Source organism: Geotrypetes seraphini, chromosome 15 (assembly GCF_902459505.1).
Source record: "Geotrypetes seraphini chromosome 15, aGeoSer1.1, whole genome shotgun sequence".
In the NCBI taxonomy this organism is placed as follows: domain Eukaryota; kingdom Metazoa; phylum Chordata; class Amphibia; order Gymnophiona; family Dermophiidae; genus Geotrypetes; species Geotrypetes seraphini.
Window position 1 is genome coordinate 19,680,749 of NC_047098.1, and position 24,694 is coordinate 19,705,442.

At 46.0% G+C, this 24,694-nt stretch overlaps 1 protein-coding gene across 2 annotated transcripts in view; it reads left to right on the forward strand.

Moving 5' to 3' along the window:
* The first annotated feature begins 246 nt into the window (after window positions 1-246).
* Window positions 247-24,694, forward strand: part of GNB1 (G protein subunit beta 1) — a 76,655-nt gene continuing 52,207 nt past the window's right edge. Inside the window, exons 1-2 of one of the 2 annotated variants that reach the window (XM_033921850.1) lie at window positions 247-855; window positions 4,160-4,193. The gene's annotated coding sequence lies outside the window, so the exon portion shown is untranslated. The remainder of the gene's footprint in view (window positions 856-4,159; window positions 4,194-24,694) is intronic. The other variant, XM_033921849.1, reaches the window with a different exon arrangement.

Below are 24,694 nucleotides of genomic sequence, written 5' to 3' on the forward strand. Positions count from 1 at the left end.
ATTATATAACGTTAACAATCATATTTTTTAAATATTTTTTCTAGAAAAAAAAACCCTTGTGTACTCTACACACGAACCTTCCTTATCCTCATCTCCCCGCTTCCCAACACCCACAGCGCGGAGCGCAAGGCGTCCCACCCCCCACCACGGCGCACGCGCACAACCCCTCGCTCGCAGCGGCGCTCGGCTCGGCCGACTGCCGCATGACGTCACAGCGTAGTCTCCCCCCCACCCCACACACACTCCCCCTTCTTCGGGCGCATGCAGCGTGTGCGTGGGGTTTCCTGTTCTTGTCCGCAGGGTTACCGCGCCCATCTTCTCGATGGCTGAAGGGAAGTGAGGAGACGGTATTAGTCTATATAGCCAGTCGGTAATAAGCGAGCGAGGCGAAGGAGGAGGGCGGATAAAACAACACCAAAAAAAAAAACCCAACCACCACCGCGAACCGTATCAGCGGCTGTTCCCGGCGCTGAGCCGCCCAACGGCAAGGGGGAAGGGAGGCCGCCGATAGAGACAGCACATCCCCTTTCCCCTCACCCACACAAAAAAATCAAATCCTGCCCAGTGGTTCTGCTCAGCGTTGCTCTTCCATCCCTTCTCGGTTGCCTTTTCGCCCGTTATTTGCGGCGGGGTCTTATTTAACCGGCGAGCTCGCACACCGCCGAACCGAAGAAGAAGAGAGAGGGGGAAGAAAAAAAAAAAAAAAGGACCTGCACCGGACCACCTCCCTTCCTTCCTGCCTCCTCGTCCTCTTTTTTTTTCTCCCCCCCCCCCCCTAAGGATACGTGCAAGGAGCACCCACCGCCCGGATCGCCTTGGTTAATGAGCACACGGGAGGGGGACGCCAGCGAGGAGGTAAAAGCGAAAACCGAACCTACGAACGCTTTTGCGTCTGCCGATTTAGGCAAAATCGACTTCATATTGCATTCTTTGGTGGATTCAGGTGCCCATCCCCCCCCCCGGTTCCTTTTCCCGACAGTTTCGGTTAGCGGTTTCCAACCGGATGATTTCTTTTCAGGGGGGGGGGAGGCTTAGCAGAGCAAGGGGAAGGGTTTGTATCTGTGGATTTCTTGGGTTTTTTTTTTTTTTTTAACCAGCAGGAAACCGAGAAAAGGGGATGGGAAGGGTGGTCCGGGCAGGAAGGGAGGAGTCTCTGAAATTTGGTAGGATTCCATTTTAAGCTGCACTTTGATTAGGCTGTCATCTACTGAGAGAGGATGTGTTGAGCTAGAAATGTTGAAAATATAATACATTTATAAAAACAAAACTGTGGCGTTTATAGCTTCCCTTTTGTATTAAGTGTTAAGAACGAAAGTTTACTAGATAAGTAGGCAATGAGAAAAACAAGCAGTGTAGAATTAGGGGGAATGTATCTTTCTTGCATCTTTGCTGGGAAAAAAAAAAAGCAATGAAACTTGAGCATTTCGGAAGAGCAGTAGAGATTCTGGATAGAATGGAGGAGGCATACTGTTTATAATAACCTAAACGTTAATTTTTGATGTCTGGATCTCTCGACAAAATTCTTACTAGATCTCTGGAACTGCTACAGTAAAAAGGAAAGGTATCTTGGAAGAAAAAAAAAAGGAGGCCCCTTATGGCATTGTTTTTTTGTTTTTTGTTTCTGTGTTTAGTTATATGGTGTTCTTTTTTTGCTGAAAGAATATGGATTATAGTCCAAGCTGGGTGCAAGTTTAAAAAAAAAAAGTTGCACGAGCAAAAAAATTAATAAAATGTCTTTTTTTTCCTTCTTATACTTTGCACATTTTGAGGGACAAAAAGCAATAAAATGAGGAAGCAGTTCAGTAACAGTTCAACAACTGACTAAAGTGGAAAGATTGCTATAACACTTTTTTTTTCTTTTGCTGAGCTGCAGTTTTTAAAAATGCATATTTTGATATTCAGGCGAGGTGTATTTTTTTGTTGTTGTTGTTTTTGTTTATTTGCTAAATGTACAGTGTTCTATTTTCACCCTGCATAACGGGGAATAGTTTTGAAACAAGACACGATGGTAGAGATTCAGGGGGTATAGATGGGAATATATTTGCCTTACCACTTGGTTACTGTTGCATAGTCTGGAACACGGTTGTAACAATACTCTTATAAGGCTTTAACGAAAACCCTAGATTGAATCGCTTTTCGCTTTCAATGAATGGAGGAGTGTTATTGACTGGGCCTAACAACTGCAACAAGATGGCGTTTTCAGCATTATGTTGCTTTTTCTAATTTTGAGCCCCTCGCAATTAACAAACTAGATCATACTATCGCACAGGCTTTACTCTGGAGGCTTGTTTTGTGCAAGTGGATAAAACGAGCTTGTTTCTTTCTGCCTAGGGTCTGTTTAGTTTGTTTTGCTTTCTGTCTTGGCGACTCCCCTCCATAAGTGTATCACTAGTGGGAGGGGTCTACACTGTAGTTCTATGGGAAAAATCAGACAGCCAGAAGAGAATACCCACAACCTGATGGAGGTTTTTTTCATATTCATGCTGTTTACTGCCTAATACATATTTATGACAAGTTGCTTGCAAAGTCTTTTATTTAGACCGGATGTGCTGACACATCTGTTGCAGGACATTAGGCCTTTTGAGATGGAGTCTTAAGAATCCACATGCAATCAAAATTTCTTGCGTGGGTTTTTGAGAAGGGCAGCAAGGAGTGGTCTCTCCCATCTCAGTATTTACTTTGGCTATTTAAGACTCATTGTTCACAGTTTTATATCCAGTTTAATACTGGGGTTATTACTGTACCTTGGAAAATTAAACATTTTATAAAATGGATTTATTTTTGTATATGAACTTTTTGTAGACTGTAACTTCTTGTCACATGCAAGGATAATTTTCCTATTGACCGTTTAGGGAGGACTTTCAATTTGCATGCTCTGTATGACATTCAAAATTGCATTTTATAGAAAAATTTCTATAATATTGGAGTTTACAAGATTGGTTTAAGTGGCTCATAAATCCTTGATAGGGATTGATATTTTTTGAAAGGGATGTTTAAGCAGTATTAGATGTTTTTGAATATTACCACTGTGACCGCAGTTTTCTTAACTATAGACTTTAATATATACTGTTAACACAGTTAAATCCTTTGATTGCTCAAACCTATTCTTACTTTACATTTAGGAAATTTTTAAAAACTTATTTGATAAACAAGAATGTTGATTTTATATTTACGATGAAGTTTTAAAAAAAAACCCAAAAAACCCTTTTTTATGTTTTAATTGATAGCAATATTTGAAACTGTATTTTAACCAATGTTGTATCTGATTGATGTATGAAGCAGTGCCTTTATGAAATTGTACCTTTCGCTGAAATGTTTTAGGGCTCCTTTTACTAAGCTGCGTTAGGGCTTTAACATGCGGAATAGCGCACTAGATGCTAACGCCAGCATTGAGCTGGCGTTAGTTCTAGCCACGTAGCGCGGGGTTAGTGTGCTAATCTGCGTGTGCTAAAAACGCTGGCGCACCTTAGTAAAAGGAGCCCTTATTTTTTTTCTGTTGTAAACCGCCTAGAACTGTTGGCAGGGCGGTATACAAGAAAATTAATTATTATTTTCATTATATACTAATGGTTAGTGTGTGAATTGTAGAAAAAGGGCCCTATGGGAGAGAACACAACTGTTAAAAAAAATCCAAGAGGTCTTTTATTGTCTTTATAGATAGATAAATTATTTCAATCTTATATCTTCTGTCAGTGGCTTGCAGCAGTACACATAAAATAATAAAACAATTAAAATAAATCTCCAGAATACAAACTCATACCTGTATCTCTAAAAAAAAACCCATCTGTCATCCTCCCTTTCAAAGGTCAGAGACAAGTAATCCCTTCCCACTCCAAATCTCAAAACTCCCCTTTTTAAGTTAATTGCCAGAATAATTCCAAACTGCAGAATAAATTACAAGTTCAAATTTAAATTAAAACAAATTCTATATAAAAGGAGGATTAAATATTTATGGCCTGTTTTACAAAGCCGTGCTAGCGGCTGCAGCGTGGTAACGGCCCTGAGGCCCATAGAGATTTAAAGGGCTTCAGGGCTGTTGCCGTGCAGCAGCCGCTAGTGCAGCTTTGTAAAACAGGCCCTTAGTGGGCATGCTAAGTAAACTGTTCTTATTGGCAAGTATAGAACTGAACTTTTTTTTTACCCCTAAATCTTGTTGCAGGGACTAAAAATGAATGATTATGCTTTGCAGTTTAGTAAGTATTGTCACTACTTATGGAATTTATCATGAATTTAGAAGGTGCTGGGATCTATTTAAAAACTTCACTCATTCTCATTTTGACAAGAAAACTCATAAGTTATCATATTGTTCAGAAAACTACTGTACTGTCATGGGGTGTGGTTCTTTGCACTTCAAGGTATTTTGACATTTTTAAAACGTGGCTACACTATTTTGTAAATTCATCAAATTGAATTTTGTTTTACTTGGAAGATCTCAAAATTTAATTTGAGGCTGTTAATTTCCTTGACTTTGCAGTGATTGGTTGCAATGTATAGATGATTCATTTAAAAATAGAATCTGAATGTTTTTTTATTTTCCCATGACTCTTTGTATATTAGAAATTTTTGTTTGCAGTAGTCATTCTTTTAGGTGATACCATATATACTTGAATATAAGACAATCCGAATATAAGTCAAGGTAGCCTTTTCCCCAAAATAGAAGGAAAAAGGTTGACTCGAATATAAACCAGGAGGGGAGGGGGGATTAATATTCATGTGCCTTGCTCTGCCAGACTCTGCACCCAGCCTCCCTCACTCTCTGCCCTGCCAGGCTCTGCATCCTGTTCCCCTCTCTTTCCTGATGTCCTGCAGGCCTCCACTGAGGCTGCTGTATGACCTGGTGGTCCAGTGGTAAGCAGGGATAGGAAGGGTCCCTCCTGTCCTGGACAATTCTTAACAATTTTTTTTACCTCCCTCCCACCTCTCGTGTACCTTCTTGAATCCCTGTTGGTCCAGTGGTTTCTGCGCTCCTGCCATGCGCCGCTCCCTGAATGGCTGCTGCCAGTTCTCATGAGTCCCACGAGAACTGTTGGAAGACATTCAGCAAATGGCTTAGCGCCGGGCTCACTCCTGCCTGGTACACTGCTGGACCACCAGGGATTAAAAAAGGTATGCAGGGAGGTAAAAAAATTGTCGGAGACGGGAGGGATCCCTCCTGTCCCGGCCTAACGGATCATATGGCAGGCTGGCAGGGGCCTGAAACAAGTCCGAGAGGGGTCAGGTAGAATATAAGACGAGACCCCCATTTTTGGGATCTTTTTTTTTTTTATCCCAGAATCTCATCTTCGAATATGCGATAAGTTGTAATTTTTCCTTGACTTTTCACAGCTGTGTTTGCTCCAAGTGAAAGCGTGTGGCCCATTGTTAACAAGCTTAGTATTTGTGTTTTGAGCTTTTATACGTTCTTCAGGATCTTTAACTAAAGATTTTCCGATTGTCTCTAGAGGAAAGTAATTATGTATAATTTGGCATCTAGATATAAGATGAAAGAGACATAAGTTACAATCTGTAGAAAAAGTATTTGGACGTGCAAGTTAGTAGATTTTTCTTGGTTATCTAGGGGCTCTTTTATTAAAGCTTTTTTTGTTCAAAGACGCTTTTGAGCACTGACATTGGCCCACCTTTTTGCCTTCAAGGAAACGGCACCCATGAAGACATTTTTGAGCACTGATATTAGCCCACCTTTTTGCTTTCAAGGTATCTCTCCCACTGCCAAGGGGTGTGTTGGTTGACAGTGGGAGAGATTAGGCATCTGTCCCGCTGGTTTGGGGTTTTTTAAGCGTGCGTTCTGTTCATCACTATCACCAGCGACGGGCACATGCAAATTTAGCAAGTCTTCGCTACTCTCTGCCAACCTAATGTAACCTCATTTGCATGAGTGTTTTTTGGAGAATGACTCGCTTTTTAAAAATCGCTACTATAGCAGCTGCGACAGCAGCCCATTGGTTCTTTACGCAGGTTTTTGAGAATTTAGCCCTAAGTGCTTTGAAAATGAGCCCTTATATCTGTTAATTGAATGTCCTTCCATGCCTCACAAATTTGCTTGACTTCTTTGAAGGTGTGAATAAACATGTAGATAAAGGTGAGCAAGTTGATATTGTGTATCTAGATTTTCAGAAAGCTTTTGATAAAGTTCTTCACCAAAGGCTCCTGAGAAAGTTGAAGTGTCATGGGATAGGTGGCAAAGTTCAGTTGTGGGTTAGGAATTGGTTATTGGACAGAAAACAGAGGGTATGGTTAAATGGTAATTTTTCTCAATGGAGGAGAGTAAACAGTGGAGTGCTGCAGGGATCTGTACTGGGACCAGTGATATTTAATTTAAGTTATTTATAAATGATCTAGAAATTGGAATGACGAGAGAGGTGATTATATTTGCAGATGAGGCTAAACTGTTCAGTTGTTCAAACGCATGTGGATTGTGAAAAATTGGGCATCCAAATGGTAGATGAGATTTAATGTGGACAAATGCAGAGTGATGCACATTGGGAAGAATAACCTGAATCACAGTTATCGGATGATAGGGTCCACCTCGGGGGTTAGCACCCAAGAAAAGAATCATTGTAGACCAGTGGTCCCCAACCCTGTCCTGGAGGACCACCAGGCCAATCGGGGTTTTCAGGCTAGCCCTAATGAATATGCATGAGAGAGATTTGCATATAATAGAAGTGACAGGCAAGCAAATCCGCTCCATGCATATTCATTAGGGCTATCCTGAAAACCCGATTGACCTGGTGGCCCTCCAGGACAAGGTTGGGGACCACTGTTGTAGACAATATGATGAAACCTTCCACCCAATGTGCGGCAGCGGCAAAAAAATCAAACAGGACGCTGGGAATTATTAAAAAAGGACTGAGTAACAAGACTAAGGGCTCCTTTTACAAAGCTGCGATAGTGGTTTTAGCATGCGCTAAATTGCCACGTGCACTAGATGTTAACACCAGCATTGAGCTGGTGTTAGTTCTAGCTGCGTACCGCGGGTTTAACGTGCGCTAAAAATGCTATCGCAGCTTTGTAAAAGGAGCCCTGAGAATATCATAATGCACCTGTATCGCTCCATGGTGCATCCTCACCTGGAGTATTGCGTTCAGTTCTGGTCTCCTTATCTCAAGAAAGATATAGTGGCGCTAGAAAAGGTTCAAAGAAGAGCGACCAAGATGCAACTCTTCTCATATGAGGAGAGACTAAAACGTTTAGGGCTCTTCAGATTGGAAAAGAGATGGCTGAGGGGAGATATGATTGAAGTCTACAAAATCCTGAGTAGAGTAGAACAGGTAAAAGTGGATCTATTTATTTATTTTTGCTCCATCAAAAATTACAAAGACTAGGGGACACTCGTAGTTACAGGGAAATAATTTTAAATCCAATAGGAGGAAATGTTTTTTCATTCAGAGAATAGTTAAGCTGTGGAACACTTTGCCAGAGGTTTTAAGAAAGGTTTGGACACGTTCCTGGAGGAAAAGTCCATTGTCAGTTGTTGAGAAAGACATGGGGGAAGCCACTGCTTGCCCGTATTGGTAGCATTGAATATTGCTACACCTTGCGTTTTGGCCAAGTACTAATGACCTGGATTGGCCACCATGAGAACGGGCTACTGGGCTTGATGGACCTTTGGTCTGACCCAGTAAGGCTATTCTTGTGTTCTTATGTAGTGACACATCATATTTATGATTATTTGCAGTGCTGTTTAAATGTGTTTTCTTGGCAAGTTTCTATGAATTTAAGAGCTAGTGACTGAGACATCTCTTGCTTCTGCTCCCAAGACCTGCAGTAGCTCTTTTAGAAACAAATTCTTTGTCATCTGAAGTCTGTATCTGCATAAGTAGGGTTTAACCCCTCCTACCAGCAGATGGAGATAAATCTTTACCAGCAACCTCACCTCGTAGTGCCAAGATCTCTGTTACAGTTCCTTCTTTGTCTCTAAAATTGTGTTTCCGTGTGAATCAGGGGGTTTATTTTACCTTCCATTTTTTTTTTTTTTTTTTTGGAAGGCTCTGATCTCACAGATTGGAGGCTACACAAGCCGGACTTCAGCCAGGTATTGCTGCGGTTCCTGAAGGAGACAAATGATTTTTGCCTTTCAGATCTCCTCTTTGTGCTTTTTTTCATCACCCTAGGAGGGAGTCAAACAACAGGGCAAATGTTTTGCAAGATCCTGTAAGATTAGCGAGAAAAAAAAGCAGACTGTAAAATTGAAGACTTTATTCATTACTTTGGCCCCTAGGTTTTATACATACTGTATTTTTCGCTCCATAAGACACACTTTTTCCACCCCTACCAAGGGGGTGGAAATAAGGGTACATCTTAAGGAGCGAATATAAAAACAAAAATCCCCTGTACTTTTTTCCAATTAGGGTGGTCCAGCGCGCTTTCTGCGCTCCTGCCTCGGTTCCCCTACTCTCTTCCAGTCTACTTCTCTCCCCTCTGAGACAGATGTTAGAGAGTCAGAGGCTCCAACTCTCTAACATCAAGGAAGTTGATTAGTTGGCTTTTTGCCCGTCCTCTGATTGGTCCGTTTCGCCTGTCTCTTCCCCGCTCCTATGGTAACCTAGCAACAGCGCTGTTGCCGGCAAGGAGGCAGGACAGAGAGCCAGCGTTTGGGGTGGAATTTGCAGTGGTAGCAGCGCCTGGCTTGCTATGGGAGCTGCACGCAGAAGCCCCTCCACAGGTCCAGTGAATGGAGTTCCATGTCAGTGCACACCCTGCCATTGCTCTTCATTAACCTGGGTGGGGAGATGCTTTACATTCTGGACCAGCGGCTCTGGGCCCAGAACATCCCTGCCGATAAGGCCAAGAAAAGTAATGGGGCGGAGCCTTTTTTTGATCGGCGTACACTGACATTACACGAGCGCAACCTCTGGTTCTCCTGTTTAAATGCCTTGGGGAGGGGGGTTCTTTTTGTTTCAAATATTTATTAAATGTATTTGCATTTCCAAAAGATGCATAAACAGAGAGAGAGAAATAACAGCGCATAGGAGCCAGCGCTATGGAACCCTACTATTGAAAAAATTATTTGATTGTGTCCAGGGAAGAAAAATTTCTGTTGAGGTTGACTTGGGGCTGGCTGTCTTGGAGCTAGCTGGCTGTCTTGTGGCAGGCTGGCTGGCTTGGGGTTGGCTTGTTGCCTTGGGGCTAGCTGGCTGGCTGGCTTGGGACTGGCTGGCTGGCTACACATGCCTACCATTAGACGTGACCTGTATTCTGTCCTGGCTTACCACTAGATCACCAGAAGGGGGACAGGGTACAGGTCATACAATTTTGTTCAGAATTTTTTTTTCTTGGTTTTTCCTCCTCTATAGTTGGGTGCGTCTTATGGTCAGTTGCGTCTTATAGTGGGGGGGGGGGGGAAATACGGTATATTCCTGATATGGCCATTTTTTTACCAAAAGGCTACTTCAGGGACACATAGATACCAGTAGGTATAAAAGTCCAAACTTTACTAAACTGGTAAAAATTAGGGTTTTCATGTAGTGAGACCATTGGTGTGGGCTGTGGTTCCAGAAGAAACTTGTAAAGCAGTGGCATGGTTGTCACTTAATTTCTTTGTGAAATAGTGCAGGTTGGATGTTCTGGCCTGGGCTCATTCAGACTTTGGAAAAGCCATCAATGGGGGGGGGGCGGGGGGTGCTTTGTCTTTCATTGCCCAGTGAATCTAATTTGGTACATCACACTTGTGCAGAAAATATAGCCTAGCCCTAGATAAGAAAGGTGAGATTCTTACCCTGTGATTTCCTTTCCTAGATTCAGCTGAACCATTCTGCAACCTTCCCTCAGAAGATTAAGGCCTGGTGTTCTTGGGGTACTCTGCTTTCCTTACAGTTTTGTTTTTTTTAATTTATTAAATTAATCTTGCTTAGTGTTCATTGCAGCTGCAGTGGTTTATGGGGCATGGGAGTGTGTTTGAAAAATGGACCTTCTACTACTTTGGTAGATGTATAATGGGATTTTTCCACTCAGCATCACTTTTAAGCTGATGGGATTGCTGGTAAAGATCAATCAACTTTTTCTCTATCTTCATCTACTGGTAGGAGGGAATAAAGCCCACTTGTGCAGGGTAAGACACAATTTCACTTTGCTAATTAAATTACTGTTTTTTTTATTTCTCACCCACCCTTAACCAGGGTGAGTTACATATTAACATATAAAATAAAAGATTTACATTTATCGTACAAAACACTTAAGAGACCTTACTTTCCGTGTCTGATCTGTGTTCGATTGCATGCAGGCTGACGAATTCACAAAAGGCCTGCATGCAAATGGGGGCAATCGTTGGCACGCCCCCCACCGACCACTCAGATCGCTGGAGAGCGATCCTTGGGCATGTACAGACCATCTTTCTTGAGTGTGGATGGTCTGCGCATGCGCTGGCTCTCCATGCTCAACAGAGCCAAAAACCTTTTTTTTTTTTTTTTTTGCAATTTTTTTTCTTTGCAAGCCCATGGTTTTAACCCGCTTTAAGCCCACAGGGAAGGGCAGGAGAGTCAGGGTGGCAGAAGAGATTCGGAGTGAGATCAGGAGATGGGGTAGAGAGCAGATTGTAGCAAGCAGGAGATGGGGCAGAGAACAGGGCGGCAGAAGGCAGGACAGTCGGAAAGTACCTGAGCGACTGGTCCTCAGCAGTCTCTTATTTTTGGATCAGCCCAGTCGGTGTCCCCTTTTTGTTTTTTAGTGAATCGCGTCCCTGCCTACTTTGCATGCCGTTTCCCCTCATTTGCATTTACTGTTCGGAATTGGATTGGAGGAGAGGTTAGTGAATCGGGTCAGAGGGAAATTGAGTTGCAAAGGGGTCGCAAACTGATTGGTACACGATCGGTTTGCTTAGTGAATCTAGCCCTAAGGGTCTTTTCCAATTTTTATCTCCTATGTGCAATAAAAAAAAAAGCTTACTAAATCGGTCCTTTAATGTGCTGAAGCATGTTATACTCCTGGCAGAATTCTGCTTTAAAAAATTGAAAATTCTGCACACAATATTTCAAAATTCTGCAAAATTTAGTTGTAGTGTTTTACATAGAATTACCCCATCCTAAGGCTTGAAATTCCTTCCTACCTTTTTCCTTTCTCATGTTCCAGCCTCCTCTGTTCCCTCTCAATCCAACTGCACCCTCTGGCCTCCTCTGTCTCCCTCTAAATCCCACCTCTCTTGCACCCTGAATCCCCCTTCCTGGCTTCCATGGTGTAGTCTCTGTCTTTGTCTCCTGGCTAAGAATCTCCTCCTCCCCTCCCCTCCCTTCTCACCCCTTTTCTGGTCTAGGTCACATACTCTTCCTCAGCCAACCACCTCTCTCGCTTTGCACCCTGAATCTCTTCTCTGCTGCCCATAGTCTGGCATTCCTGTCTCCATCTCTCCACACAAAGCATCCCTTCCTCCCTTCCCAGCACCCCTTTCTGGTCTTTAGTTACTCTCTCTCTCTACCATTCCACTCCACCCCCATTTGTAGGTCAAGCATCTGTCTCCTCACTCCACCTCTCGCTCGCATCTCTTCCTCCCTTCTAACCCTCTTTTCCTTAGCAACAGCAGCAGATGAATCCAGAGACTAGTGAGATAGCACACACCTACCATCAGGTGGAGATAGAGAAATTGATTAACAGGTGGTCCTATTGGCTGGCACACCTCCTGTATCTTCAGTATGCTCTATCTCCAGCAGGCGGACGATTGCTATTCCACTAGCTCCTGAATTCTGGCTGTGACTGGAAAATTATTTTCTCCTGTTGAGGTTTCTCTTCAGTGACACAGGGGTGTCCGGCTGAACAGTGCCGGCTTTAGGGGTTACACCTGGGCCCCCTCAGGTCCCCGCCTTACCCTCCCTCCAGTGATAGAGTTTAACTTGGTCTCCATTTTTCTTCTTTTCCTTAATTGTAAAAAAAAAAAAAAAAAAAGGGAGACCACAGTTACTAAATTCCATTTCTGCCCTACTACTGCTGAGTATCCTGCATTTACTGGCATCTACCGGCACTATCAAACAGCTTGTGAGTATATTTGTCTGTATCTGTGTGCAATGCGGGTTTGGCATCGCGTGACTATAACAGCTGTTATTTTTTTGTATTGAACACTAAGGTTTCCGTTGGGCAGTACTAACGTTTAGTAATTCAAGTGTGAATATGTTTTTTGAAGGGCTCCAGTTTTGTATTTTGCAAGCCGTTGAATGACTGAAATTTTTCCTGCCCAGGCGGTGCACACTTCCTCTCCTGCCCAGGCGGTGCACACTTCCTCTCCTCCATTGTCAGCAGAGCAGCGGAGTTTCCCGAGGCTGTAATTTTCAGCGGGGCCGAGCTCCTCTGCTGTCTGCAGAGCCATGGCATTTCCCGAGATTGTAATTTTCAGTGGGGCTGAGCTCCTCCACTGTCAGCAGAGCCGCAATGTTTCCCAAGGGTGTAAATTTCAGCAGGACCGAGCTCCTCCACTGTCGGCAGAACCGCAGCTTTTCCCAAGGCTGTAAATTTTAGCAGGGCCAACCAAGCTCCTTCGCTGTTTCAGGTGCGTGCTTATGTTATGAGCCCAGATTGTTAAGCATGACGGAGTGTTGCAGGGAGAAGCCCAGTTCAGATGCTCTCTGCACCGTGATCATCACATCGCGGCAGAGTGCCATCAGTGATTGGAGGTTACCCGATGCTTTATGCGGGTTTCTCCTTGTCTCTCTTGGGTCTCTCAATCCAGAGGCTTTGCCTTCTTGGATGTTTTATTCTCTGGGTCTCTGGATAGCATTGCGGGTGTCTAGTAGCACTATAGAAATATTTAATGGTAGTTTAAATGAGAATTTCCAAGTTGCAGATGACTATAGGGGAGGAGCAGGGTGGCCTGAAGGTACTTCTCCTATTCATGCAGACAGGACTGTCTTCCTCTATTTTTTGAGTGGCAGGTCCTCCAGGTTTCAGAGTCTATTAAGCAGCAGTCTGGGACCGACATCTTCTAATTCAGCATATTAGACAGCCCACCAAACTGGCAGCAAGTGCTGGACAGCTACTTGTGGCCCAGGGCAAACTTTTGGTGACCAAGGGAAAGTAAATTATTCCCATAAACCTACATCTTTGAATGACAAAACCAATAAAAAAGGATGGTATCAAGTCCCCTTTCGCCAACTACTTCCGGTTCAGATGTCTATGCTTCCTCTCTTTTTGGCTTCGAGCTACGCCGCAGGTAGGTTTCAAGAGGGGTGTAGGATATCTGGAAGTTGGTTTCATATCTGAAGTTTTCTTTTGAGATGACAGCCTTGTCTTATAGGCATCAAGATGCAGTTCGTTTGCCATAGGGCGCTGAATGCAGCTTCAAGATTCCGCCTAGTGCGTCTTCCCTTTAAGGGCAGTTGGGTTTTGGAGAAGCTTCTGTGAACTACTCCTTCACTGATGTGATTTGATTTGAATCTGCGATTTGGGCAGTACTACTTAGCAGTAGTAATGATGGTGGCTTATCTCCAATAGAATTAGTTGAGCTAACAGCAAACTGTAGTCATCAGAACATTTGTTGACATGCAGGATATGATAGTTTCTTAAAACAAGGCTGGAAGATTCCTAAGAAGGAAGCAAGAACTAGAACCCCTCCCCCCCAAGAAAATGTTGGAATGTATGTGGGGGTTGGGGTGTGACCTTATCTGGAGTATTGCATTCAATTCTGGTCTCCTTATCTCAAGAAAGATATAGTGGTGCTAGAAAAGGTTCAAAGAAGAGCGACCAAGATGGTAAAGGGGATGGAACTCCTCTCATATGAGGAAAGACTAAAACGGTTAGGGCTCTTCAGCTTGAAAAGAGACTGCTGAGGGAAGATTTGATTGAAGTCTACAAAGTCCTGAGTGGAGTAGAACGAGTACAAGTGGATCGATTTTTCACTCCGTCAAAAATTACAAACACACAACGAAGTTACAGGGAAATACTTTTAAAACCAATTGGAGGAAATTTTTTTTCACTCGGAGAATAGTTAAGCTCAGAAACACGTTGCCAGAGGATGTGGTAAGAGTGGAGAGCGTAGCTGGTTTTAAGAAAGGTTTGGACAAGTTCCTGGAGGAAAAGTCCATAGTCTGTTATTAAGAAAGACACGGGGGAAGCCACTGGTTGCCCTGTATCGGTAGCATGGAATGTTGCTACACCTTGGATTTGACCTGGTACTAGTGACCTGGATTGGCCACTGTGAGAATGGGCTACTGGGCTTGATGGACCATTGGTCTGACACGGTAAGGCTATTCTTATGTTTCCTAGTCACAGTTTTGGACCCTGCCCTCCCATTAAGTTTTTTTTATGTTTCTTCCTGTCAATATGCATATAAATTAGTTGTAAAAACTTGAAAGAATTCCTCTGATAACATTTGTTTTGTTTTGAAATTTTTGAATTAACAACATAACTACTAGTAAAGGACTTCAGTTGGAAATTCCTGCTCCTTTTTTTCAACCTCAACATTCTTCCAAAAAAATGTTTCAAAGTGCTCTGGTGATTTTCTAGTTAATTTATAAAATGTTTATCTTCTAATTACAATCATATTACGGTAATCTTGACCAAAAGAACTTGGTCCATGTACACATGTTTCTTCATAACACTCACTTCCAGCTGTCATATTTTTTATTTAATAGGGAGAAGTAGGAATATGTCCTAATTTTATCTTTAACCTGTGACTGTATAGCAAGATAAGCAACAATGCACCTTTTTCTCTACTCAGAAATATAAATAGCCTTAAGTACTAAATTATAAAATTAAAATCGGTTTCAAAAATTGCTCATTTTAAATTGTAAGCTCTCTGGGGTTAAATTCCTAACACTTATCACTTTCCTTCAAAGGAGGTTATTTATCTCAAATTAAATAGTTCGTCTTGAAAATTTCACACATTTAATATTTAGACCTTTTCCTTAGTGACTGATAGCATTTTGTAACATCTTTGATTGCTGTTAAGAGCTGACAGGAATATTGAGAAGAGCTGGATTTATTTTCTTTTTAATCTATTGAGGATGATTGCTAGGGATGTACTTTCATTAATGTGCCTTAAATTTTATGAATGCTACACATGGAAAACAGTTTTAAATAAAGATTAAAATGCATCTTTCTCCAGTTACTTGATCACTTTTTTTTCTTTTTAAAGATGCATAATGACTAGTCTAAGTGGTAGATTTATATCAAAGATATATATATTTATCTTGTGTGGCATCTTGTGACCATGCACATGTCATAACTGAACTGAAATTGCGCTGGTTTAGAGTCTTTAAGGACTCATTCCATCACTGAGAGCACATTCATTTCGAGTCATTTTAAGCCTTCTATTTCTATTGATCCAAATTTGTTTTTTCACAAATTTAAGTTAAAATCTTATAGCTTACGATGGAAGCAGGGAAAAATGTGTCTAAAGCAGGAAATCTTTCATTAGCAGTGCCAAGTTCAGAAATTTTACTAAGTTTATCCCTTGTCAATGACTTTGAAGTTATACCACTCGTTCTGTTTCAAAGACAGGATTCGGTACTGAAGCTGTTCTCCTTTAGTTGTGAACTTTGCAGAAGGATGTCACTCATATCTTTTAAGTCCTCCCCTTCACCAATGGAGATTAGCTCCCTCTTCAGTTTTTCCTTCTGCAAGTGAATTGAGAAGGTGTGTTCTGATCTGTGTTTCTATCATGGGCCATGAAAAAATTACAATAATCAACAGAAACTCGCAACTTAAGAGTATGCATAAACCAACTTGCTGTGTGCAGCTAGCACTATTGCATAAGAAACTTCAAAGTTCAGTAAAAAGTGTTGCTCTTAACTCTTGTTCTGTAATTTTATTTTTTCTACATGCTCATCCAATTGACAATATCCAAGGCAGTAATCAGTCAAATTGTAAATCTATTTCTATACGGCACAATCCAAAGTTCTTGGTGGTTCACAGGAGAACATACATAATAAATCATATTAGTCCAACATAGTAAAATCATAATCACACATTGCCATAATAAAAAATACATTACACAAAACAAGTTCAGTATATATGCACAACACCTCACTCAGATACCAAGAATGCAAGGTCAGCCCAAAAATTCCTTGCCTGAAATGATCATTTCTCTTATTTTTCCCATCTGCCACAACTCACCCCCCACCCCCGCAACTGGTTGTTGATTCAGCCCTTTCCTCGGTTTTTTCTATATTAGTTCATGAGTCAATGTTAATTGTCATCTGAACTAGGAGTGCCTTGGCTTCTAAGGTGACAATTGCGCATTGGCTAAAAAAACATTTTTTTTCCAATTATTTTCTGCCAGATAAGACTTCACCCAACCATGTGCCCCCCAGTACTATAAATCATCTCCCCATACCCCCATGTGCCCCCCAGTACCTTACATCATCCCCATATAACTACGTGATCCAGTACCATAAATCATCCCCCGAACTCCCAGGGCACTGCACAGAGCAGGCAGGCAGGCCCCCCCCAGTACTTTAAATTATCCCCCATATAACCACATGCCTCCCAGTACCTTAAATCATCCCCCATATTACCACATGCCCCCCAGTACCTTAACTCATTTCCCCATACAACCACATGCCCCCCAGTACCATAAATCATCCCCCTCCCCCCCCCCCCCCCCCCCCCCCCCCGGAACCTTTAATCATACCCCCTTGGTACCTTTTTTAATTCCTTCCTCCTTAGATGGCTCTCATCTTTCCCAGCCAGTGGCCCACAGGCCAGAAGCGCAGAGATCAGGAGCAAGTCCTCCGCGCTCCTGCCTGGGCTCACACCGATCTCCTAATGGCTGCAGTCAGTTCTCGTAAGTCCCGCGAGAGCTGACTACAGCCATTCAGAGATAGGTGCGGGCCCAGGCAGGAGTGCGGAGAACTTGCTCTTGATCTCTGCGCTTCTGGCCGGGAAATTCGTTAGACCACCAGGTATGAGGCATTGGGCAGGCGGGTGGGATTAAAGATGCAGCAGCAGTGGGTTTTTGTTCTGTTTTTTTTTAAATATGCGGTGGCGGGGGTGATTGAAAATATGCGACCCGGGGGGTTAAAATATGCAGCAGCAGCGGGCTTAAATTTGTATCTTCGTTTCATAAGATGCACTTACATTTCCACCCCGTTCTTATGGAGCAAAAAATACATTAAACGAAATATTATGATGCAGCTATTCATGCAGAATTGCTGCAGATTTGAGAGTGTAATGTTCAATGCAAGTATAATCTATGATAAAAATCTAGTCTGTTTCAAATTTGACATCTTTGATGCAGGGGCTGAAATTGATCAATTTTCAGGATCAATTATTAAAAAAAAAAAGTGCCTAATATCTTCCTAAAAGCAACACTGTTTGAAAGAGATAATTTTACTCTATAAGGTACATGCCTTAAAATTTTGCAATGACTGTCATAATGCACAATTTCACCTCAAAGTTAGGAATGCTTAGCAGTGTGACATGCAATATTTCCATTTTGCATTTGTTCGATAATTTGCATACTGCTGTTTTTCTAACTGTTGTATGCTTGTCAAAGATTTCTAAAGGTTCTACAGCAGAGTTGCTTAACACACAGTACGCGAGCCACTTCTTAGAAGTACGTGGCACTGCATGGGTCTCCCGCCCCTCTTGTCCTTAATCACTGGCCTCTGGCGGGGATCCCTAGCTCTCCTTCCTAACCACCCCCTTCCGCCGAAATGCCACCACCGCCGGGGATCTCATACCCTCTTTCCTGCATTCCCCTGTCTGCTGAAGCCGACCTGAAAAGGCTTCACTCCAATGTCAGAGCTGACATAGGAGGGAAGCCTTCCAGGTCAGCTGAAGATCCCAGTTACCTCCTTCAGGGCTGCTCCTTCCAGCCTTCAGCCACATAGGGATGCATCGTGGGCAGTGACTTTTGCATGCTGCACGTGGCTGACCTAGAAGCCTTCTCTGACATTGGAGCTGATATCAGAGGGAAGGCTTGTGGGTCAGACAAATGCAGCATGTAAAAATCGCTGTCCACGATGTGTCCCTGTGCAGCTGAAGGCAGGAAAGAGCAGCCCTGAAGGAGGTAACTGGGATCTTCATCTGACCCAGAAGGCTTCCCTCCGATGTCAGCTCTGACATTGGAGGGAAGCCTTTTCGGATAGTTATCGATTCTTCACTTACATTTAAGGACCAACTAAACTCGCTTATTAAAAAGTGTTTTTTCAGCCTCCATGCTCTGAGAAGAGTGAGAGCACTTTTTCACCAACAACACTTCTCTGTATTGGTTCAGTCAATCATTTTGTCGAGGTTGGATTACTACAATTCAGTTTATTTGGGTCTTTCAAAGGTCAGTCTACAGAGACTTCAATTAATACAAAACACTGCAGCTAAACTTATTTTTGGTAAGAGTAAATTCGATCACGTAACTTCTCTGCTCAAGGAATTACATTGGCTTCCAGTGTATCTCAGAATTCAATTTAAGTGCATTTGTATTGCATTTAAGATCCTATTTGGCGTTTTTGCCACTTTGATTCCTTTAGACTGGAATTTCATAGATCTCATCTTGCCAGAAGCCTGTAGTCAGTTTGTAGAACAGCTTTGGGATCACTGGTTTCCCTTGAACAAATAACATTCAGCCTTTTGCCTATACTGATCCTAATGTTCCTGATCTTGGTGCCTTGAATTCTTATTTGGGTAGTTAACTGATGAGTTGTTGAAAACAAACTTCAGCTCAATCTCCTGAAATCAAAAACAATCTGAAGTTGCCTCCCTGTTCTTCCATCTTGATCAGTCCTATATTGCAAAATTGTCTTCTGAGTGTTCCAGCCGGACTCGCTCATGTTTGACTTGAATCTCAACCATAATGAGGTCCTGTTTCTATTCTTTTGCAGTATCCATTAGATAAGTGAACAGCTGGAAATCTTTAGCCTTGAGATAGACATAAAATTTTAATCTGGGCTGACTCCTATAATGTTATCTTTAATGGCCCAAATTATTTTTGCTATAAAATGTCTTTAATGCAAAGCAGCTCTGTAAAGTGTCTTTACCATGTCTGAGGAATCAGTCATGGTGCTGTAATGGCTGATCAGCACTGGATTCCTGTTCTCCATGGACTTATTTTTATACTGATTTTACTTCAATATCTAGCTGGATACCTTTTATCCCAGGACAAGCAGGCATGATATTCTCACATGTGGGTGACGTCATCTACGGAGCCCCGGCGCGGACAGCTTTTCAAGCAAACTTGATTGAAGTTTCAAGTTTGCACACTGCACCACGCATGTGCGTGCCTTCTCGCCCACTAGAGGGCGCATCCCACCTCGTGGTCCTCAGTTCAAATTTTTCCGCGGAGCAAGAAAGCCCTGTGGATCTGAGCTCCAGTGTTTTTGCCTTCTAGCTGCCGCGTTTAGTTTGTTTTTCCCTTCGAATTAGTTCGCGGTACTCTTTTCCTTTCGTTTCTTTTCAAAAAAAAAAAAAGTCTTTCGTTTTTCTTCGGGTTCCGGGGGCTCCCGGAAGCCGTGGCCGCGGGACGTCGGTACGTTCCCGGCCTTCTTCTTTTTCTTCGTGGATGTCCCGTCCTGTTACGGGATTCAAAAAGTGCAGCCGGTGTGAGAGGTTGCTTTCCATCACTGACCCTCACCGGTGGTGCATTGTCTGTCTTGGGCCCGAACATCCGACAGACTCGTGTGATCGCTGTGCTACCTTCCAAAACAGGGCCCTCCGTCGCCGTAAGGCAAGAATGGCCGAATTGTTCGCCGTCGACGCGCCGCCTAAGGCCTCGACGTCGGCCTCGGCTTCGGCCCCGGCCTTGACCTCGGCCTCGGCGTCCTCGGGAGCCTCGGCCTCGCCTCGGCCCTCTTCCTCGAAGGCGTCGTCAGTGAAGCAAGCTTCGGGTAAGTCCTCTGTTCCATCCCCTTCAGCAAAGAAGCCATCCTCGAGTCAGGCCAAGGCGGGTGGGTCGACCCCGGCCCGGCATCGGACCTCGACTCCGCACACCCCGAGGGAATACTCGAGACCGAGGTCGCCCTCCAGGGAGTGTGCCCCGGACTCGGAACTCCCCACCTTCGTGGGGATTCCGGCCTTCCAGGATCTCCTCCGAGCTCTGATCTCATCGGAGCTGTCGGGAGCCCTGGAAGTGTTGCAGCGTGCTGCGGTTCCGGCGGCCTCGACCTCGGCCTGGACGCCTTCGGTCTCGGAGGCCCCGGCCTCGGCTCCCTCGGGAGCCCCGGCCTCGGCGACCTCGGTCTCGGGTACTGGGACCCCGTTCACCTCGGTCTCGGCCCCGCCCCGGACCTCGACCTCGGGGGAACCCCCTGAGCGGAGTGTAAGGCCCAAAGAAAAGTTGCGCAGAGTGCGCCGTCTTTCCTCCTCTTCCTCCGGGTCTTCCAGACACGCCTCGCCCTCGACGCGACCTCGGACGGGGCGTCGATCGAGGAAGTCTAAGCGGCCCCAAGGCTCGCCTCGGCGCGACCGTTCCTTGTCGTTCGGGGACGAGGCGTTGCAGGTGTCGGAGTTGCGCCTCGACAACCCGAGGCTCCTCCGCTCACCCCATGGGAAGTCTTCCCGGGCCGCCTCGCCGAGGAAACGGGAGAGTGTCCCACGAACCCCGGGGTCCTCACCCAAGGGTTCTGCGAGGAGGACAACTTCCCCTTCCCCCTCGAGGGCCCTCGAGAGGGGATCCTGGGATTCGGGATCGGTTAGGGATCCTCATTATTCCCATGAGGCCTCCCCCCTCTCCTCGGTGGGGCGGTCGAGAACCCCCTCTCCCCAGGCTAGGCCGTCCTCATTTTCATCCTTCGTTCAGGACATGGCCCAAGCCCTGGGGATTGACCTGATGGTAGGCTCTCGGTATTCCAAAGAATTTTTGGAGGAACAGGACCTCCCCATTCTTCCTAGGGAGGTGCCTAGACTCCCTCTCAACAGTGTCCTTCTGCAAACCTGGCTGAAGAACTTGTCAAACCCTCTTACAGTCACGTCTGTGCCTTCAAAAATGGAATCGAAGTATAGGACGATTCCCCCTAAAAGGTTCGATAAGGCGCAGCTCTCACACCAGTCTCTTCTGGTGGAGTCTGCTCTTAAAAAATCACAGCCCTCACGGGTTTCTGCGGCGGTTCCACCAGGCAGGGAGGGGCGGACCCTGGATAAGTTTGGCCGCCGCCTCTATTCAAATTCCCTGATGGCCACCAGGGTTCTAAACTACGCCTTCACCTTTTCCTCCTTTTTGCGTGGTATGGTGAAGGACCTTCCTCAATATCGAAACTCGTTACCGGACTCCCAAAGAGCAGGATTCGACAAGTTTATGTCCAACCTGTCTCAATTGCGGTTGTACCTATTCCTTGCAGTGTACGACGCCTTTGAGCTGGTTTCGAGGGTGTCGGCCCTCGCGGTGGCCATGCGCCGCTTGGCCTGGCTTCGCACCCTCGACATGGACCCAAACCTGCAGGAACGCCTGGCAGACTTGCCTTGTGTGGGGTCCGAGTTATTCGACGAGTCATTGGATGCGGCGACCAAGCGCTTGTCGGAACAGGAGCGCTCTCTAGCATCCCTGGTCCGCCCCAAACCTAGGCCCCCGCCGCAGAAACCCTTTCGGCCTCCGCCGCGCCGATACCCTCAGAAGTCGACCCCGGCTTTCTCGAGACCGCCTCCGAGACGTCTGTCTCAGCGAGGCAGAGGGGGACAACCCCAAGCCCCGGCGCAGGGCCCTTCTAAGCCAGCGCCTTCCTTTTGACGGGATGAGCGGACGGGGCGGGTTCCCCTCCGCACTTTCTCAGGAACCCCTTCCTATCGGGGGCCGTCTTCGGTTCTTCCGGGAGGCATGGACCGGGATTACCTCAGACGCTTGGGTGCTCCGGATCGTCTCCGAGGGCTACTCGCTCAACTTTGTGTCCTCGCCGCCGGACAGTCCCCCAAGTTTAGTCCCCTGCAACCGTTCGCAGCTACCGACCCTTATAACCGAAGCCAAAGCCCTCTTGAAGCTTCGGGCGGTCGAGCCGGTCCCCAAGGACCAGTGGGGTACGGGGTTTTACTCCCGCTACTTTTTGGTCCCAAAAAAGACCGGGGACCTGCGCCCCATACTGGACCTCGGGAAGCTCAACAAATTCCTGGCCCGGGAGAAGTTTCGAATGCTATCTCTCCCGGTTTTGTACCCCCTCTTGGGGGAAGGGGACTGGATGTGCTCCCTCGACCTGAAGGAAGCATACACCCATGTTCCGGTGCATCCCGCCTGTCGAAGATTCTTACGATTCCAGGTGGGGGACCTCCACCTCCAGTACAGGGTACTGCCCTTCGGCCTGGCCGCGTCCCCACGAGTTTTCACGAAGTGCATGGTGGTGGTGGCAGCAGCCCTCAGGTCACGTGGACTCCATGTGTTCCCTTACCTGGACGATTGGCTCATCAAAGCCCCGACCAGGGAGGGGGTTATCTCAGCGACCCGACAGTCTATTGCCTTCCTGCAAACTCTCGGGTTCGAGATAAACTTTCCAAAGTCTCAGTTGAGACCGTCGCAGTCTCTTCAATTCATAGGTGCGGTGCTGGACACGGTGCGCCTACGCTCCTACCTGCCGACCCAGCGGGTGGAAACCTTGGTACGGATGAGCCGCCAGGTCTCCCAACTATCGAGGGTGTCGGCCAAGTTTGCGAGGCTACACCTGAGGATCCCTCAGTGGACCCTCGCGTCCCAGTGGCGCCAGGAGTGCGACCCGGTGTCTCGCCTCATTTCGGTAACTCCGCCCTTGCGGAAATCGCTGCGTTGGTGGACAGACTCTTCAAATCTGTCCATGGGGCTATTGTTTCGCACTCCGCCTTTTCGCAAGGTCCTGACCACGGACTCCTCGGAGTACGCGTGGGGAGCCCATCTCGACGGTCTTCGCACGCAGGGCCTGTGGTCGTCAGAAGACCGTCAGTGTCATATCAACGTGCTAGAACTGCGAGCCATCTTCCTAGCACTTCGAGCCTTCGTTCACATATTGCAGGACCAGGTGGTCCTCGTCCGCACGGACAATCAGGTGGCAATGTATTATGTGAACAAGCAGGGAGGAACAGGGTCATGGCCCCTCTGCTCCGAAGCTCTTCGCCTCTGGGAGTGGGCGGCCTCCCGGAACATCTTCCTCCGGGCAGTCTACATCCAAGGAGAACGGAATTGCCTGGCGGACAAACTGAGTCGACTTCTGCAACCGCACGAGTGGACTCTACACTCAGCAGTTCTACGCGAGGTCTTCGCTCGCTGGGGAACGCCACAGGTGGATCTGTTTGCCTCTCCGGAGACACACAAACTACCACTATATTGTTCTCGGATGTACTCGCAGGACCGTCTGGAAGCGGATGCCTTCCTACTCGACTGGGAAGGGAGGTTCCTGTATGCATTCCCTCCGTTCCCTCTGATCATGCGAACGTTGGTACACCTAAAATCGTCCACGGCCACGATGATTCTCATAGCACCTCGGTGGCCGCGTCAGCACTGGTTCTCCCTGCTGCTCCAGCTCAGTGCCAGAGAGCCTCTTCCCCTGCCTGTCTCTCCTTCTCTGCTGTCTCAGAGTCAAGGATCCATGTTACATCCCAATCTGCAGTCATTGCACCTGACAGCCTGGTTTCTTGTTCCCTGACTCCTCCGGACCTGTCTCAATCGGTGAAGGAGGTGTTGGAAGCCTCCCGCAAGATCTCGACGAGGCTTTGCTATGCGCAGAAATGGACCAGGTTTTCCACCTGGTGCTCGTCTTTTCACCTGGATCCGGTATCAGTTCCGGTATCCTCGGTTTTAGAATATTTGTTTCATTTGTCGCGCTCCGGCTTGAAAACCTCTTCGGTGCGGGTTCATCTCAGTGCGATTTCTGCTTTCCACCAACCTCTGGAGGGACGCCCTCTGTCACTCCATCCCTTGGTGACACGCTTCATGAAAGGGTTACTCAGGGTTTGTCCCCCTCTTAAGCCTCCGTCTGTCGTGTGGAATTTGAATGTGGTTCTGGCTCAACTGATGAAACCCCCGTTTGAGCCACTCAACAAGTCCCTCTTGAAATTTCTGACTTGGAAGGCGGTGTTTCTAATTGCCCTCACCTCCGCCAGGCGGATCGGGGAGTTGCAAGCCTTGGTTGCGGACCCCCCTTTCACTGTCTTTCATCACGACAAGGTGGTTCTCCGCACCCACCCTAAGTTTTTACCTAAAGTTGTTTCTGACTTCCACCTCAATCAGTCCATTGTCCTTCCTGTGTTCTTCCCGAAGCCCCACTCCCATCCTGGCGAGACGGCGCTTCACACGCTTGACTGTAAGAGGGCGTTGGCATTTTATCTTCAACGCACCAGGCCTCATCGGAAGGTTCCTCAATTGTTTTTGTCCTTCGATCCCAATCGATTAGGGCATCCAGTTTCCAAGCGCACTCTGTCTAACTGGTTGGCCGCTTGCATTTCCTTTTGCTACGCTCAGGCTGGCCTTCCTCCCCCGGGTCGAGTCACGGGGCACAAGGTCCGAGCGATGGCAGCTTCGATAGCTTTCCTCCGATCCACTCCGATGGAGGACATATGTAAGGCTGCCACTTGGTCTTCGGTTCATACATTCACCTCTCATTACTGTCTGGACACTTTATCCAGGAGTGACGGTCGGTTTGGCCAGTCAGTTTTGCAAAATCTGTTTTCCTAAATTGCCATCCTCCCACCTGCCCTTTTTTGGTTAGCTTGGAGGTCACCCACATGTGAGAATATCATGCCTGCTTGTCCTGGGATAAAGCACAGTTACTTACCGTAACAGGTGTTATCCAGGGACAGCAGGCATATATTCTCACAACCCGCCCTCCTCCCCGGGGATGGCTTCCTTGCTAGTTATGGAACTGAGGACCACGAGGTGGGATGCGCCCTCTAG